The sequence below is a fragment of the Nanorana parkeri genome, unplaced genomic scaffold, assembly GCF_000935625.1.
Source record: "Nanorana parkeri isolate BGI_ZX_2015 unplaced genomic scaffold, ASM93562v1 scaffold214, whole genome shotgun sequence".
Lineage (NCBI taxonomy): Eukaryota > Metazoa > Chordata > Amphibia > Anura > Dicroglossidae > Nanorana > Nanorana parkeri.
In genome coordinates, this window is record NW_017306482.1 from 364,109 (window position 1) to 381,384 (window position 17,276).

The following is a 17,276-nucleotide window of genomic DNA, read 5'->3' on the forward strand; positions in this document are numbered from 1 at the left end:
TTTCTCAGTTCTGCAGGCTGTTGTCAGGGCCTGATGATGAAAATCTAGACTGAGTTGATAAAATAGACATTTGTGCTAAAACATTGGTGACTGTGGCAAGGCATAAAACTTTTATCCGGCTACATAGAAAAATTGTGCTGAAAGAAAATGTAGCCTGCCTTTGCAGACCCAGGGCCGGATTTCCCACAAGGCCAACCAAGGCCCGGCCTTAAGGCAGCAACCAGTAGAGGGGCAGCAGGGGTGTGGAACTCCTATTTGCCGATGCCCGGGACATGCAGTTCCAGGTGCCGGGCGGGTGGTAGCTTTCTACATTTTGCTCTTGCGAGTAGGGGGGCGCATTGAGGAACCTGGCCTTGGGGCAGCAGAGAGAGTAAATCCGGCCCTGTGTGGACGCCTCCCAAAAATATTAGTTGTCTGGTAATTTTGGAGTTCCAATGGTTTCCAAGCTTATTTAATCGTTGACCCAGAGCAAGTACTGGATTCCTGACCTTATAATGACTGTACTAAGAGTTTTTACCAGGCTAATGATTTAAGCCAGAGACAGCCAGGCAACTAGGTTCCTCAAGAGAGGTCAACAGTAACGGCCTCCATATTTCCCTTATTACAGGTTGGGATGTGATGACCAGTGATGAGCAAATCTTCCTGGGTTCATTTCGTGAAGAGTTTCGGGAATTTGGTTGCAAGCTCATGAACTTTGCGGTGAACCCCAGTGACGTCTATAAGGGGTGAATCTTGTTATTCATTTAACATACTATGTCAGGTTGAATAAAGACCAAGGTCCATCCAGTTCAACCTATGTAGGTGTGTATACTTATCTTCAGGGCCGGATTTCCCACAAGGCCAACCAAAGCCCGGCCTTGGGGCAGCAGGGAGTAGAGGGGCAGCAGGGGTGTGGAATTCCTATCTCCCGATGCCCTGGACATGCAGTTCCGGGCGCCGGGCGGTAATTTGCTTTCTACATTTAGCCCTGCTTTGCACAAGCAGGGCTAAATGTAGAGCGGGGAAGCCACCTCTTGTTCTGTACAAGTGATAAAAAAGTTTAAAAAAACATAAAGAAAGAAAAATTCAAACCAACCCTGCCATCTGGGGGGAAATTTGGCGGGGAGGGGGGCACATTAAGGAACCTGGCCTTGGGGCAGCAGAGAGAGTAAATCCGGCCCAGCTTATCTTGCTCTAATACTTCCCATATTCCTGTAGATTCTGCAAAAGAAGAAAACACATCCACAAATTTATTGAATTTATCAATGTTAATAGCAGATACCACCGCCTGTGGACGGGAATTTCTGCCCATTTGTAGGGCTTTAGCAAGCTATTTTCAAGCAAAATGCACAGGAAGCTAGGCACTGCTATGGAGGACATGCACCAATGCCAATATTTCAATAAATATTATAAATATAATAAAAATGCTCCCTACACAGAATTGTCATCTTTCCCTAGCAGGCCCAGCATACACTGAGAATATGGCTGCTGTGAGCCTACCCTTTTCTAGGAATAAAGGACCCTTTTGTAGGATAAGGTCATCCATTCCTTCAACTGATTGGCTCTTGTTATTGTTTATTGTTAAGTCAAAGTTAAACACATCCATTTAGTTAGTTTATTCTTTTGTTGGCGCTGAATAGTTGGAAACTTTTATGATTGGCTCTTGTGACTCAACTGACCAGGGAAAAGGCTATGCACTTTATTACAGACTGCTACTTATTTCTGGTGGGGAAGCTGCAAGCTTTTGGCCAAAAGTTCTTGACTCAGGGACTCTCAGGAATTCACCATAAACCCATGGTAGGGGGCAACCTAAACCTCATCCCTAAAAATAATTTTTAGGACACATTCTACCTGTTGAGTGTCTAATGCCCTAGTGCCCAACCTGCAGCCCTTTGATACTTTTTATGCGGCCCTTCGGCCAAAAGTTCCTGATTCATGGGCTCAGGCACTCTCAGGAATTCACCATGAACCAATGTAGATGGTAACCAAAACCACATCCCTAAAAATGATTTTTAATACAAAGTCTACCTGTTGAGTGTCTAATGCCCTGGTGCCCAACCTGCAGCCCTTTGGTACTTGTTATGCCACCCTTCGACCCCAGCAGTCAGTGAAAATCTGTATTCCTTAAAGGGTATGTGCAGGTATGCCTTTACCTCTCTGGAGCATATTTCTGCCTTATTCTTTTTTCTTTGTACCCGTAGCAAGAAACAGACTTTTTTTTACTTCCTGTGACATCATTGCCAGGCTTTTAAAATTCTTGCAGGGCAGCTACTGGGAGTTCAGTTGATGTAGACATGCAGCCAGAACTACATCACAGAAGAGCCCTTTCCATAGATACAGTGTGGGGGAAGGCTCTTGAAAATCAAGACAGAGCTTTGCTTAGAAAGAAGTCAATGTATGCATGCAGAGAAGGACAGAAAGAAGCGGTGTATAGGTGGAGCTCTGTAGTCCATCACGCAAGACTGACAACACTGTGCAGCATGGGCATTGTGTTGTCAGTCCAAACAGCAACGTAGTAGCACACTGGATATCTAGCAGATTAACAGGTATTTTTCTGTATGCCCCTTCCCCACCAATGAAACCACAAAGCTGCTCATCCACTCCCTTGTTATCTCTTGTCTCAACTATTGTACCTCCCTCCTCATTGGCCTACCTATACACAGGCTATCCCCCCTTCAGTCTATCATGAATGCTGCTGCCAGACTTATCCACCTAACCAACCGCTCAGTATCTGCAACCTCCCTCTACCAATCCCTCCACTGGCTTCCAATCGCCCAAATGATAAAATTCAAAATATTAACAACCACTTACCAATCCATTCACAACTCTGAACATGTCCAACCTCGTCTCAAAGTATCACCCTAGCTGTCCCCTACGCTCCTGCCAAGACCTCCTGCTTTCTAGCTCCCTCGTCAACTCCTCCCATGCTCGCCTCCAGGACTTCTCTAGAGTCTCCCCCATTCTTTGGAACTCATTATCCCAACCTCTCCGTCTATCTCCCACTCTGACTACCTTTAAGCAATCCCTTAAGACTCATCTCTTCAGGGAAGCCTATCCCACCTCAACCCAAGCGCTCAGCCATCACGTTCTCACAATTCATCCCCACACAGCTACCTCCTCATGCATCACTTGCCCCTCCCTTTTAGATTGCAAGCTCTCACGGGCAGGGCCCTCCTTACCATCTTGTCTTGAATTGTAATGTCTTCCTTATATTGTAAAGTGCTGCGCAAACTGTTGGCGCTATATAAATCCTGTATGATAATAATAATAATAATAATGTTTTTAAAAGGATACAATATGGTGCAATATGCATGTGGCAGAGATATGTACTGCATATTTTTCTAATTTTGCCCCAACATACATTGGTGGTGTTGTTAGATGTTTGCCTTGACCTCAACTTTAACATGTGCTTGTTACTGTATATTTGCCATGTTCTTCTTATACATCAGTCCCAATAACAATAGTGGTAGCAGTTGAGTAATGTTGTAGTGCTGCATTGTCTTTTCCTAACCTTTAAACAGCATATAGCAAGCAACACAAAGTCAGAAGCCAGGAAAGCAGCAGTGCCCAGGGAGAGACAAGCATAGTCATGGAAGGTCAGAGATTGGGAACCTGGAGCACAATCTGCTACAGCAAAGTAACAAGCTTAAAATAACTCTAAAATTAGAATTTCCTATTACTTTCTGTCTCGGTGATAATGGTCACCAATCACCAGGACATATAAAAAGGATACATTTAACTAGTGGTGACATAGGAACCAATTAAAACCTGATACTCGCTACTCTTTCCAAAATTCTCGGGGCTTGGCTGTGTATACGAAGCAGCATTTTAGGTAAAATTTGGTGTACAATAATATGGACACCTCACGTCAGCTAAGCTGGAGCAGTCCTGAAGTTCTGACTGTATACTGAGTGGCTGCCAATCTTGTCAATCAAAAGGTCTTGTACAGACTACCTGACACAGGTTCCCCCCGGTCTACACCCCCCCCAACCTAGTACCTCAACCTAACCCACTATACCCACCAACTCAGCAATTTTCAAGACACAGCAGAACCCCCCCATCAGCCCACCCCCAAACACTTCCTCCAACCATAGTAATCTGCCAGTACTATGACCTGTATTTACCAAAACCTACATTCCCATGCATGGCTTGGGTGCTTGTATTGTAGTACAGAAAGTCAGAATTTGGGACAGCAAGTAGAGAAAGGCAACTCCCCTTCTCCATTGACACCGATGCTGTGAGGAAGGTTGGCTTCTCTGATGTCTCCTTCATGTTCACAGGATGACAGTTCCTCTCCTGCTGTCTCTGGAGCCTATTCTGTGGCAGAACCTACCCACCAACAACTAAAGGAAGGCGGGCCATTGAACAAGTTTCCCTCCCTCTGTTATTACACTTGAACGTAGACAGCCCCTTGCACTGTGTAATGACGTTACATTGGAGATGACCATAGGCAGGGGGCCCTTGGGTCAGCAGGGGGATCCAGGCCCAGTATGGGATTACTGCCTGTATCAGTCAAGTTGTCAGCACAACATACTGTCCGTCTTAGAGTAACAATGTTGAACTTGTATAGACTCTGCCTACGGCACTGTTGTGAATCTAGGAGTGGAAGTTCCCGGTGCAGATGATAGTAGCACAATTAACATGGTCAAGCAGAAAAATAAGAAAAAGGAGGATACCCACAAGAGATAAGGAGCTTCCATTTGCCATTTTCTTTATTCTAGGGTTTACATACACACTGAATAAAAATCTGGATGACTCAACTCACTCTCCTCCACCAAAAAATTAAATATCAGTTGATCCTTTCACAAATATTATAACACATAGCAAATTATTTCCTGCATGATTTCATTATCAGACGTCTGACACTCTAATTGTAGCTATATCACAAACACCTGGCAAATTCAGAATTCCCGTCTTATCAATCCACTATTATCAATCAACCATATACCATTTACAAAGAAGAAGAACAACACTAATGCGCTGAGACACCTGTCCAACATTCTTGTCATGCTTCATTAGGCAATGTCTTAGTTATTAGAGAAAAAAACGCGTCCGCTAATCATTTTAGATTTCCAGATCATTTAACCACTTGCTGACCAGATTGTAAAGGATGGCTTTACCCACACATAGGAACAGTTTCAGCCAAGGCTGAAACTTCCTGTATTTTTCTCTTCCAATGTATCCAATCTTCATTTTTGCAAACATATTTAAAAAATAAATTTCAGAGAATGAGCGAACCTAAGTCATACCTCCCAAGTGACCCTCATTCAGAGGGACTGTCCCTCTTTTTGCAATTTGTGGTTTTGTAAGTAAGTAAAAGGAAGGAGTATAAAGGAAAGGTATTGGTGAAACAAATGGGTTTAACCAACCATTGTCTACGTGTCAATTCTTGATTGTCCATGTAACTGGAGGGCTTGGCAGCGGTGTGTCCTTCTCTACATGCTTTATGCTAAAATGTATCCCACTATCTCATCTCAGAAGGTTGGGAGGTATGCTAAGTGCACTGTTAATGCTATACAGGACCTGTGTTAAACTTAAAGAGTCTCCCCAGTTACCCTAAAGTGACCCTATTACTACAGGTTCACAACTAGGGATGCGGTTCAGGTTCACCACTACCATGGGCTCATGGTGGATCCCCAGAATTCTCAAAGTTCATGAATTTCAAACTTTTGGCTGAAAAATTGTGAGGTTCACCACCGGAAATAAGAAACAGCCTATAACCCAGATAGCAAGGATAACTTGCCACAAACTTGTGGCAGGGTTAAATTGTAATTCTTGTTAACTTGCTGCACACATTCCTGGCAGGTTGTAGACTTGCAGAACACTCGCAGCACAAGTTCTAGGTGACACCTTTTGAATTTGTAGCAAATTTGCTTGGCAAGTCTACAGCAAGAGCTCTGCAAGTGTACAGCACTTTTGCAAAACACATTCATCTGGAGACTTGCAATGCAGACTTGCTGTAACTGTGCAACAAAATTGTGAAGCTCGGCAAGTCTGCAATAGTTTAGCAAGTCATTTTCAAACTTGCAGCTCAATTGCTTGCTATCTGGGAATGCATGGCAAAGCCTTTTCCCCTGGACAGCTGAATCACAAAAACCCCCTCCAGTTTACCCTAAAGTTACCCCATCACTATAGAACCACAACTAGGGATGAGGTTCAGGTTCACCACTACAATGGGCTTATGGTGGATCCCCGAGATTCTCAAAGTTTGTTAATTTCAAACTTTCGGCCCAAAAGTTCTGAGGTTCACCCCCAAAAATAAGAAATAGTCTATAATGCATGGGAAAGCCTATTCCCATGATCAGCTGAATCCCAAGAGCCAATAATTTGAAGGAATGGAAAACCCAGCCCCTTCTCTCGAAAGCATCCATTTTGTCAGTGTGTGCTGGAGATAATAATTTTTGGCATTGGCACATGTACCCTATGGCAGTGCCTGGAATCAATGCAATCATCGCATGGTATGTAAATAGTATGTACATCAGATGTAATTAGACTTCTGCTTTAAGTGCCTTGACCCAATACCACCAACGAGAGCTCACTTTCCAGAAACCAGACCAATATTAGATGGATTCTAATTGGCAACAGTATACATTCTGTGCACAGGATATCCTAAAATCCTCAGTTCCATGCCACTATAAATGGGTTACCACCTTTCCCAACTAAGAGTGCCGGATCACAAGCGGTCTCCACTCGCAAAAAGGGCAATGACCATATTTTAAAGGGAAGTGAAGAAAGTCAAAGAAACCACTGTAGAATGTTTATTGAGGGTTCAAAGAGGACCCAGACATTTGGGAGACCTGTGTCCCCTTCCTCATGGCTAAATAAATATAATAAATATTATGGATGCACCGATACCAAGTACAGTACTTGGTACAAGTACAAGTACATGTACCGATACTTTTCGAGCTCCAAGACTAGACTAGAGAAAAATTCAAAAGTTAGGAGGCAGCTGCCATTTGTAAGGAGCACACGGAGCTCCTGGGATTTGTACATCTCTGTTTTAAAGTATGATTTTGTTTTTATAAATATAAATAAAAGGGATGCACCGATACCAGTTTTGCGAGTACGAGTACTGATACTTGCTGAGTTATAATTAATCGAAATTAATCGATTAATCGATTATAAAAAATTTAGATTAATCGAACACGAAAATTGTAATCATTACCAGCCCTAGTTCTCACCAATATTATCTAGTTAAAATTGATTCAATGGTTTGTGCGTGCAGCTACACTGCCTTTTTAGAGCTCCAGGAAGCCCCCAGAAGATTCTTCAAAGGAAGGAAACATCAATCTGATGGTCACAGAGGAAATCTCAATCTCAATATGTCCCACCCATTTCCACATCTAATTCTTTAATCCTTATATTTACCTAAATTTCAATAATTGTTGCTCCAAATTGAGAGAGGAACCGGAGAAGGAACCACATCCTTCAAGGGTAAGGAGACTAGATAATAGAATAGAAATTAGCAATAACACATTGTTATTGGAAAGCTGAAGGGTTACTTTTCATGAAATCTCTAACAGTGATCTACATAGAAACACATGCATATGGGATGATCATTGTGGACAAGCTCTGACTTGGAGATGAAGCTGACATTTTCATACTAAACACACTCAAGTTTGGAGGCTCGCAGGACCAGTGCTGAGAAGACTATACCCTTTGGTGCCCACTATAAGACAGATCTTTTAGAATATTGAGGTTAGGTAGATAACAGGTTCTCTTTAGAGACCAATGACAGTCTAGTACGCCTTTCCATCACTCCATTTAGTTTTGAAAATTTTCTTAGATAGCTGTCTTCGGTCCAGCCACGTGATGGGCAAGATCTTTTACCCAGGGCCATCCCTGTAATGAAGCAGCTTCAAACGGCATCTCTGAGTCACATGGGTAGTGGCAAGCAGAGTGGCATGGCCGTGTAACACCCCCCGCCTCAGGCAGTGAAAAGGTAGTCCAGGTCCACCTGATCACTCATTATATTCTCATGAATAAGGCCTAGAGTAAAAGGGTGCTGTAGAAGCAGGTTGGCTGTTATCAGCACATACATAAGAACATGAGGTAAGCAAGCTTGGCACTCCTGCTGTGGTGAAGCTACAAATCCCTTCAGCCATTGCAAGACTTTGACAGCCACAGGCATGGCTTCCAGAGGCCAAGGCATGATGGGATTTGTTATTTCATCTCAGCTGGAGCGCCGAGGTTGCCTACACATGACATATGTTTTGAGGCCACACAGGACCTCTTCATCTGACGAAGAGGTCCCGCTTGGCCTTGAAACGTTGCACTACCACAGTATGTGAGTGATCACTACGATAAAAGGTTTGCACTGTTGGTCCATGGTGTGCTGGTGATATACTGTTTGTTCTTATCTAAAGGCCAACTTGGGGACACAAGCCTAGGGGGTTTGTCCATGACACCCTGGGAACTTACAGAGAATAGGTTGACTGATGCTGGTGTCATTTGTCCCAGAGGAGAACCAGTGCTGGACTATGGAGGAAAATACAGAGGGCAGAACTAGAGAGTGCAAAGGGTAAGTATTGCCTGGCAAAGTTTTTTCTTCATACTAAGATAGGGGTCGATTTAAACAAAAAAATAGACATAGGCTTTAAATAGTTAAAATGCTAATCTGCAGCAGCTGAAATAAATATTTGGTCTTTATCTGTTGCCTTTTCATATGCTTAAGTTTTGGCCAGTCTACTGCATGAAGCAAACAAAAAAATAAGAAGAAAGAATAATGAAAGAAGGAGGTTTGTATTGTAGGCCGAGCTGCATGTTGAAGCTGCCGAGATTGCGTAGGTAAACCATTCATCACTATCTGTCTGGCAACTGTCCGATGTGCGCAGAATGCCACGGCTGTTTGTTTCCTAACCCCATTAATTTTCATTTGGTTATAAATCACCTTCTCTGAAGCCAGATGCTTGACATCCTTTCAGCCAGATAAAATCAAAACCAGGCTATTATTGGTGACTGAACTACAACTCTTATCATCTTCAACCTGTGGACAGCCGGCATAATGATGACAGCTCTTTGAGATTAAAGATTATTACTTGAGCTGCAGAGCTATCCAGTGCCTGTGCCAGTGCTCTGTGAGTTAAAGGGAAACCATAATGGTTTTGAGCCAATTTTATATGTACACAATTCAAAGTTGGTATAAAATCAGCAGAAGCGGTTTACTTTCGGACTCTCTCTTTTTGATTGAAGCCTCCTACAGGGCTATCAAAACAGAGAAGGAGGGAGGGAGGGGGGTGTCTCTGCCCTGACTCATTCAGTTCTGTGTGTGACTGTGAGCTTAAAGTGAACCTATGAGGACATAGGCATGAGAGCCAATAATGCTACTTCCACAATGTCCTCAATTATTTCTAAATTACAGACCCAAGACAACCATGTAGCATGCGGAAGTCAAAAAGAAGTCAGAACTCCTTAATTGCATGTATGTTCCTGGCTAATGCCTCAAACTGTTGAGGTTATTGTATTAGCATGACAGCCAGGTCATCTAGGATTTTCAGAAGCACAAGTCAGCAATGGCAACCTACATAGACCCTCACTACAGGTATCCTTTAATCCAGTGTTTTTCAACCTTTTTTGTGCAAAGGCACACTTTTTTCATGAAAAAAATCACGAGGCACACCACCATTAGAAAATGTTAAAATTTTTTACCTATATCTAGGGTTGTAACTCACCATTTTTTAAACATGGAGTGCTGGTGACATAATGTACTATCTCATCTACAGGCCAGCTTGATGACACCCCCCCGGGGGGGGTATGTTCATGACCCCCTGGCAGCTTACAGAAAGTGGGATAATTGATCCTGGGTGTCATTCCTCCTAGAAGAGGACCAATGCTGGACAGAAGCATAAGGTCAGCAATGGCAACATACATAGACCCTCACTACAGGTCTCCTTTAATCTGTTTAGAGTTGTAAATCATAATTTGTGTAAACATGGTATGCTGGGAACATATGTTCTTATCTACCGGCCAGCTTGATGATACACCCCCAGGGAGTGTGTCCATGAACCCTTGGCTGCTTACAGAAAATGGGATGCATGATTCCTCCTGGAAGAGGATCAGCCATGGGCAGAAGCATAGGTCAGCAATGGCATTCTACATAGTCCCTCACGCAAGGTTTTTTTTAAGCTATCTAGGGTCGTAAATCACCATTTTTTAAACATGGTGTGGTGGCGACATACTGTATGTTCTTATCAACAGGCCAACTTTATGACGCACCCCCAGGGGGTTTGTTCATGACCCTCTGGCAGCTTACAGAAAGTGGGATGAATGATGCTGGGTGATATATTGTAATGATATGACTGGAATAGTATATGTATTATTTTAAGTGTTAGGTATATGAACTGTATTTGTTTTTCTTGTGTGTCTATGTGATGTATGGAATTGATGTATATCAAACTAATAAAAAAGATATTTTGGAATGATGCTGGGTGTCATGCCTCCTCTCCTGGAAGAGGACCAGCAATGGACAGAAGCATTGGTCAGCAATGGCATTCTACATAGTCCCTCACTACAGGTCCCCTTTAAGCTATCTAGGGTTGTAAGTCATCATTTTTTTAGAAATGGTGTGCTGGCGACATATTGCATGCTTTTATCTACAGACCAGCTTGATGACACACCCCCAGTGGGTGTTTCCATGACCCCGTGGCAGCTTACAGAATATGGGATGAATGATTCTGGGTGTCATTCCTCTTGGAAGCCAGCCAATGCGGGAAAGGAGCATAGGTCAGCAATATAACCTGCATAGACCCTCACTACAGGTCTCTTTTAAGCTATCTAGGGTTGTAAATCATCATTTTTTTTAAACGTGGAGTACTAGCGACATACTGTATTTTCTTATCTACAGGCCAGCTTAACGACGCACCCCCGGGGGGTATGTCCATGATCCCCTGGCAGCTTACAGAAAATGGGATGAATGATGTTGGGTCTCATTCCTCCTGGAAGAGGACCAATGCTGGAGAGAAGCATTGGTCAGTAATGGCAATCTACATAGTCCCTAACTATAGAGAACAGAGCAGTTAAAGCCAAATCTAGTGTGAGCCAGAAATGTCGTGGAACTGTATTGCTCAGACATTCATCACCCGCCATGCAGCAGAAACACTGCTGCAGCCAAATTGTGATCTCTAACAGATGAGGAAACCCACAATATGCTGACTGGCAGTGACTTATCACAACACAAAATCCCATGCTACTGCAAGGAGGAGGCCATGCGGGTTCATGCGTGGTCAGATTTAAATGGTGTCAGTTCCAAGGCTACAAATTACAATGGCAGTGAGTTGCTGGTGCGCCGTTTATCTCTGTCTTCGCGTAGCTTAAAATCACAAAATGTCCTGTTGTCAATCTGACAAGGTATCATTTTTGGGAAACCACGTGGTATGATGCAGATTTCACTTTATAGACCCCAGTCGCACCTACAGTGTGTGTTATTGTTCATGTATTTTCTGACATTTAGGATTGTTCTGCTACAACATGTAAGAAAGTGCAAACCAACCTAAACGTACACCATCTGCTCATGTACTGAAGTTTCTTAGTGTTATTGGTTTTCTAAAGCAGACTGTGTAATAAAATGTGTTCCGTACCAGCATAATTATATCTTTTTTTTATATAGATATACATTATATCACATCCTATAAATTTGTATCTTAATATTTAATATTATAAATGCTAAAATGATGTCATATCATACAAATACACAATATTACCAAAAGTATTGGGATGCCGGCCTTTACACGCACATGAACTTTAATGGCATCCCAATAAAGGTAGAAAAAAAGCCAATGCAGCCACCACACCTATGAACTGGTTAAATGCAGCATTTGAATAAACTGTATTTTTTGCATATAGCTATCAAGTGCCTGAACCTGTCTTGATATCAGACATTGCTCATCCTTTGCACTATTCCTTGACCCTAAGAGAAAAAGTGGTGTCACCCTCCTGCTGTATTGTGTGTGTATGATTCACAAAAGTGGCTGGACAGAATTGCAAATCCTTTGGGGGACCCAGACAGCAATAAAAACCTGACAAGGGTGTTTATCCATATCAAAACAAAAAGTTTTGGCTCTGGATACACTTTAGCTCCTTATTTGCACACATGCCTCTCCTGTGCCAAAGACAAAGGATCCCGCAGGAAAGATAGCAACGCCGAGGTCCCCGTGCCAAGTACTTTAGACGATCTGCTTGACATGACATCAAAAGTCTTCTACATTTTGATTCAGGTTAATGTTGCATATCTAAACATGGCTCTGCAGGTGGGAAATTGCTGACTGGGTAATGGATGGCTGCCATCTGCAGAGGTAGGCAATTTCCCCATGACATTTCCCCATGCTCCTCATAAACCTGTATAGAAAGGAACATTTCCAAAGGCTGTCCCTGTTTTACCATGCTGATAACATGTAACCTGTAACGAGCCCCTGCTCGCTCGGTTCCACTCTCCCGGCACTCCTCTGCTACTAATGGATCAGATGTCAGACCGCAACGTCTGATCCTTCGATCGTCAGATAATCCGGGATTCGAACTACAGCTATGTGCCGTTCGAATACAGCTCAGAACAAACACCAGGCAGGCTGTATGTAAGTTCCAACAGGGATCTGCTTTATTGAATGCACACACACACTTTTATACACAACAGTTTGAACAACCCGCCCAAACCAACACCTTCCTATTGGTCATGCAAATGAAGGCTTGAAGCAGAGTCAGCAGGGATTGGTCTGATAACTTGAAGGGGAGGGCTGATATGTGTGGCCATGCAAAGGAGGACTTGAAACAGGGTCAGCAGGGATTGGTCCGATAACTTGAAGGGGAGGGCTGATATGGGTAATGACACAGAGAAGTCCCAGGAGATAATTACATAAACACAGAACAATGCCTTCCTTCCAGACCCCAGAGCCGTTGGAGGGGATTATCCTTAAGACAAACTGTGAACTGTGAAACAAACACAGAGTGATTCAACCCTAAGACAGGGTGGAGGACCCACCACTGTGTAATATAGTCAAGGAGACATGGTTCAGTATTCCAAGGACCATGACATAACCCACACCATGTAACCCACACCAATTAAAACATGACCTTTTAACTGCGCCTATTTCCAGTAACGCAAATCACCAGACCGATATACAAGGCAGAAATTAACTCAGCTCTGTAATCATTATTACATAATTTAAGCCCAACTGAACCTTCTAGAGAAAGTCAATGGGAAGGGGGAGGGAGGTAAAAAAAAAACAATTGCAGAGCAAATATTACTTTTTGTTCTGGCTGCTAAACAATCTCCACCAGTAAAGCCCATGGCTAGGCAGAGGGGACTGCCGCCAGGGCCATCCTTATAATAAGGCAGCCTGAGGCTATTTCCTCAGACAGCATTTTGGGTCATAAGGGGGGTAGCAGGCAGAGCAGCATGGCTGCTCTTCTATACAGTGTTTGAAGTGTGCCTGCTGCCCCCTTTCTGGCCAGATCTTCCTAGATTGCTAAGATCTGCTAAGATTGCTAAGATTCTGCCCAGCTCTTAGCACCCCAGGATCCTCTGGCAGGCGTCACACCCAGCTCCTGGCAACCAGTTATGTCACTGGTTGCCAGGAGCTGGGTGGGATGCCGGCTAGAGCCGGAGCCAGAGTTGGTAGGGAGATGAGGAAGGATCCCTTTCCCCCTCCCCCCGGTTAGTGTGCACCACCAGCAGCCCCCCACCAGGCTAAGAACAACCCTGACCACAGCAATAACTCAACTGTGGTCCAACCTGCCCCCCTCTGACTCAATGCTAAAGCAAGCAATCAGCAGAGAGCGTCCAGAGCAGGTGCACATGTTAGTGTTGTGTGTTCATTCTGGCGTGTGCACACACATACTGCTCTTTGGCACCAGACAGCCTTTGAAACTCAATGTGAACATTGACCTAATTGCTGACTGGTCTTCAGCTCTTTCCTGTTCCCATGTAATCTGTTCCTGTGATTCCAGTTGACCTGTCTATGACCCTGGCTCATGATGTTGACTTAGCTTTTGGTCTTCTGATTTGGCACTTCACCTATCCAGTGTATGACCTCAGCTTGTAATCTTGACCCTGCTTCTGACTATCAATTTGGCATCACATCTATGCTTCTGATTCCTCTGTGTATGACCTTGGCCTGTGACCACGACCTCGATTATCTGCTCAGCCCAGACGCTGCAGTCCTCGGCACCTGGTGCTCCTGGCATATCGGGCCCAGTCTCCTGTCGTTTCCAGTTCCTGTGGTCACATAATCCTGGCATTGCAATTAAGCTTCTGCACAGAGCACTGTCAAACCATCTCATCTGCACTTGTGCTGCCCTAAGTCCTCCCTCTGCCTGTTACCCTCTCCAAGGTAGTCAGATTAGTGGTGCAAGGGAAGCCCCCTGTTCAGCTCAATCTCCATCCAGGTACATGACAAGAAGAAAATACCAGTACACAAACCTATCCCTGAGAAGTAAGGCTGCACTATTTTATCAACAAAAAGCGGAAAGCACAGTGTACATTCTCAGAATACGGGATTAAATATCTCTCATGCATGGGAGTTATATCTTTCCTGTCCAGCCATTAAGGATCGCTGAAGATTTTCAACCCAAAGAAGACCAGGAGCAGGTGTTTGGCACTGGCAAGGGAACTTGCAGACATTGCATCGCTGGAGTGTAGGTATCACAGACTTTAAGAGTTGAGATTTAGATTTGTACAGTAGCCCATTCCAGACTGGTTCTCTTTAAAGTGTTAGTAAAGCCAAAACATTTTTTTTTAGTTTGGGATAGAGAATCTTTAAGACTATGTCAGTTTTTTCTTCCTCTCTCTGTCTCTTTGCGGAAATTTCCCTTCACTTCCTGCCCATAAGACAAAACAAGAATTTTGAGTAAATCACTACAAAGGATGCACCGATACTAGTATCGGTGCCGAGTATTTGGGCAAGTACTCGCCCAAATGCTCTGGTGCCTAGCCCGATACCCGAGCTTCAGGTGTCAGGAAGCCGGGCAGAGAGTCATTACATGCTGCCTGGCTTCCTGTTTGGCTGGGAAGCCGGCTCCATGCTCCCTCGTCACATGTGACGAGGGAGCATGGAGCCGGCTTCCCAACTAATCAGGAAGCCCTGCAGCGTGTCATTATACGGCGCCCGGCTTTCTGATTGGCCAGAAAGCTGGCTCCTTGCTTTCTCGTTATCTAGCAATGAGAAGCATCAAGCCGGCTTCCCGCTAATCGGGAAGCCGGGTGGCGAGTCTTTACACACCGCCTGGCTTCCTAAATGGGACTTCCGGTATCGGCGAGTACCTAAAAAAATTATCGGTACTCGATACCGAAATACCGGTATCGGTGCATGCCTACTTCAAAGTGAGGGGAATTTCCCGTTAAGACAGTTGTCACCCAAACAGGTTCCCCCATTGGACAATGTCCCCTCTATCCCTGTTGTGAAACGGACAATGCTAAAATTTCAGATTTCTCATCACTTTCCTTCTTGGTGATGGTAGTCACCAGGACAAATAAAGGTTGAATTTCCCTAGTGGGCTCACAAAAAGCAATACAAACTGGGAGAGATGTCCTAATTATGATCCAAAAATAAAGTTTTGGCTATAGATAAACTTTTAGTGACTAGTTCCACTGAAAAGCTATGTTCTCGGGGAGTTGGTTTAGCGGATAGAACGTTTGCCTTCACTTTTGGTCCATCAACTTTTTACCAACATTACTATTAATCAAGTGTATTACAAGGGAACTATATCTCTAGGTGATGATGCATGTCATGGCGTATTTTTAGACAATAAACCCCCTGTAACTGTTCCAGATAATGCAGACAATTGCCTCTAAGTAGCTCGATGTTCTGGATGACGTCTCTCCCCATGACATTTACCATGCCTGCTCTGTGCTCTTATTTTTAAAAACAACACGCGACAAACAGCCTTCCCGCATCATGTCAGAGGGAAGAATCATGGAGGTTACAGTAATAGGATCTGACAGTTTAACTCAGGCGATCACAGTTCCGCCATGATTTCTTCCAACACTTTTCTTTTAATGCAGACTGAGAAATGTTTATGGACAAGTAAGGCAAGCAAATTAAATATTAACACAGGAAGATAATGCTGAGATTGAATGGTTTCAACGACATAGGAAAAGCTGAACTCCACGAAATACACATTTAAAGCAGACCTTCCACCAATTTTTCCACTTTCTATAATATTGCTATTCACCCCTTTGACACAATCCCATACCCATAACATTATGACCATCTATCTAATATTGTGTAGGTCTCCCTTTTGCCACCAAAACAACCCTAACCCATCGATACATGGACTCGTCTACACCTCTGAAGGTATGCTGTCCCCCTTTTTCCACCAAAACAGCCGTACCCATTGATGCATGGACTCCTCTAGACCTCTAAAGGTATGCTGTCCCCTTTTTCCACCAAAACAGCCCAACCCATCGATACATGGACTCCTCTAGACCTCTCAAGGTATGATGTCCCGCTTTTGCCACCAAAACAGCCCAACCCATCGATACATGGACTCCTCTAGACCTCTGAAGGTATGCTGTCCCCCTTTTGCCACCAAAACAGCCCAACCCATCGATACATGGACTCCTCTAGACCTCTGAAGGTATGCTGTCCCCCTTTTGCCACCAAAACAGCCCAACCCATCGATACATGGACTCCACTAGACCTCTGAAGGTGTGCTGTGGTATCTGGCACCAAGTCGTCTGTAGCAGATCCTTTAGGTCATGTAAGTTGTGAGGTGATCAGCCTCCATGGATCGGACTTGTTTTTCCAGAACATCCCACAGATGATGGATTGGATTGAGATATGGAGAATTTGGAGGGCAAGTGAACACCTCAAACATGTTATTGTGTTCCTCAAACCATTCTTGAACCATTTTTGCAGTGTAGAAAGTGCTGAAAGAGGTCACTGTGATCAAGGAATGCCATTTCCATGAAGGGGTGTACTTGGTCAGCATCAATGTTTAGGTAGGTTATACGTGTCAAAGTAACATCCACATGTGGTCATAATGTTATGGCTAATCAGTGTATATAATTCTAGATTTCTTCTCTAGGGGATATCCACCTCATGCATTCCAGGAGGCTTTAAAGCAATCTACAGCTCATGCAGATCATGAGAGTGATGGGCCATGTGTCCAGTGGAGGCTTCCAGATAGTCTTCAGCTAATGTGCATGTATTAGAAAGTGACTGTTGGCTCCCAAATCCAAGATGGCAATGCAGAAGAAAAAAACGCTGGGGAATCTTTGGGTACAAGGACAAGGATGTATATGTTTATATTATACCCTACAGGGAATGTACTTGGCGACGCAGATTTTGGTGTTGAGTAGGTAGGGT